We start from the raw sequence: 2,500 nt of genomic DNA on the forward strand, positions 1-2,500 counted from the left end.
GAGCTCGTCGGGGTAGCAGGCCCTGCAGCCGTGGTCACCGCCAAACCCCCCACAACTGTTGGGCGCCTACCTGCGCGGGGCAGGAGGACACTTTCCGATTTCAAATCTCCGTTTGCCGAGTCCACCCCGAACGCACGCGGGCGGGCGGGTTCGCATCACCCTTCGTCACAAGGGGCGAAGCCCGTTCCACCGTCTCGTCAGTAGTGCCGACCGGTCTGTGATCGACGAGGGGAGCCACACCAGGTCCGGCCCTGCTGCTTGGCGGCACCGCGTCGTCGGGAGCTCGCGACAGACGGAGGGTTTCGGTGTACTCTCCAGCCACGGGAAACGAAGCCGGTGATGCAGGCGCCGGTCTTTCGCTCCCAAATCGGCTGGGTTTACATCGTTGCTATCTAGTCACGCTCCCTTCAAACCCGACGGGGTACCTATTCCCCTCACCCGTCTGTGCGTATACAGCCTCTTTGCACTTGCGGGATGGGGGTGGTGGTTTAAAGACTCTCGAGTTGCCGCCCGTCGGTCTCCGAGCTCCGTGCAGTAGTGATCCCCAGCGAACTGCCAGCAGGGCGAACGAGCGATCCCGCTCTCGGTCGGGGCGCCTGGCGTCGATCGGTGGTCGGTGGCTTGCGGGCAAGCTGCGCTGTGAGTGTGGGAACGAGTATGACGAGCCGTTGCCGCGACTCCCAGTCCACCTCGGCGGTGGCTGGGCCGGGCGGGCGTCTGCTCGGGCGAGTGCCGCCCCCGCCTCCTCGCAGGAAGTCCGCTCGCCGACACGCCGCCACGTGCACGCGTCAGTGACGCTGCCGAACCGATGGCCGGTGCCCGTTCCCGCCTCTGCTTTTCCTAGGGCAAAGCTGCTGCACGCCTCGTGATACTAGGCGGGCGACATGGTGGCGGTGATCCTGCCTCCGTCGCTGCGGTGCGTTGGGGCACGCATCGCCTCTTGGGCGCCCTGTCCTCCTCCCCCCAATAGACGTATGTTTCTGCGGGCCGCACCAGGATGGTGCTCCCCATCGCTTCACGCCACCCTGCTCCGCCCGCACGCCGGCGTGCAGGTGGCTGTAGCTCAAGGTGGGGAGCGTATGTGCGGTCCGGGTCGCTTTCCTCTGGCGAGGGAGAGACCTAAAACAAACTCAGACAACTCTTGACGGTGGATCACTCGGCTCGTGCGTCGATGACGAACGCAGCTAGCTGCGAGAATTAATGTGAATTGCAGGACACATTGATCATCGACACTTTGAACGCACTTTGCGGCCCCGGGTTCTTCCCGGGGCCACGCCTGTCTGAGGGTCGTTTGGCAATCAATCGCACTCGCCTTGGCTGGCGAGAGCGCGGCTGGGGTGTCGCAGAGGACCCGTCCTCTTTGTCCCCCTAAGTTCAGACTCCGGAGCCCTCCGGCGTCGGAGCGCTTGGCCTTTCCCCCCCACCCTGCACATTCCGTTCGTCAGGCTCGACGCCATCCCCCCGCCGGGGAGCGCGGCCTGGCGTCCGTCTGTGTCGTGGCAGTGGGGCCAGCACGGCTGTCACCGGTCCCAGAATGGCTGTCGGTGGTTCACACTGTGTGTGTGTGCCAACCCTCCTGGTCTCTGGGACACGGAGCTGCCACGAAGTGTTGAGCCTCCAGTGGGGGGTCTGCCTAAGCTCTGCACGTCCGCATTGGGTCCGTCTCTCGGTTGGCTGGCAGTGGAAAGAGTGAAGGGAGCCGCGGAGGTCCGGTGCTGGTGCGCCGCCGGCCTGACCGTGGAGCTCGCCGGTTTGACACGCTGACCCGACTCGATGGTTGATCGATTGAGAGTGCTGGGAGCTGCAGGCCGCCCGCTGCTGCAGCCGCCCGTCTCGTGGTTCGTCCTCGGCCTTAAGTGGCCGGCGGGGCGTCTGATCCTGTCTCCCCTGCTGGCGCCGAGTGCCTGGCCGAGGGAGGAGGTTTTCGTCGAACGCTGTGACTTGGACGGTCGCACGCGCGTGGATCGCTGGCTCTTGGCTCTCCCGTTCAGTCCGCACGTTTTCCGCTCCGTCCTGCCACCGGTCTCGGGAGGTACGGAGGGGTTGGCGGGCGTGGTGTGTGCTCCGTCACCGTGCAGGCACACCTACCACGCCGTCGGCCGACCCCCGCACGGTCCTCCTGGCCATCGGGAGGACGGCGGAACGTCGGGCTGTCGGGGGCCAAGTCGCCAGAAGGCCACCGCTGTGTCTTCCGTACCCTGTCACCGTCGGCGTGCCTTCCTCAACTCGTCCGGCTCGGGGCCGCTGGGTTCAGGAGCGGCGTCGCCCGCCGGCCCCACTGAAGGCCGTGCCGTTCCGCGGCTGGCGATCGATGTGCGTGGCGTGCCTGCGCGACCGTTCGCCACTTGAGCCTCGGCACTCCTCTCTCCCTCTCTCTGACCGTCGGGCAGTCTCTGTCTGCTGGTGCCTCGCACGTCCCGGGCGGCGGGTCGTCACCCCCGCGACCGGGCCTCCGGCAAGGCAGGAATCAGGCTGACCCTTCCGCTCGAGTAAGCAGCCG

The 2,500-nt window shown here is 66.6% G+C and overlaps 1 non-coding gene across 1 annotated transcript; it reads left to right on the forward strand.

The window, feature by feature from the left end:
- Positions 1-1,136: 1,136 nt before the first annotated feature.
- LOC140473763 (5.8S ribosomal RNA) lies at positions 1,137-1,290 on the forward strand. The gene has a single exon (XR_011958597.1). It is a non-coding gene; the product is annotated as a 5.8S ribosomal RNA (ribosomal RNA).
- Positions 1,291-2,500: the final 1,210 nt, after the last annotated feature.

This window comes from Chiloscyllium punctatum, unplaced genomic scaffold (assembly GCF_047496795.1).
Source record: "Chiloscyllium punctatum isolate Juve2018m unplaced genomic scaffold, sChiPun1.3 scaffold_711, whole genome shotgun sequence".
Taxonomy (NCBI): Eukaryota; Metazoa; Chordata; class Chondrichthyes; order Orectolobiformes; family Hemiscylliidae; genus Chiloscyllium; species Chiloscyllium punctatum.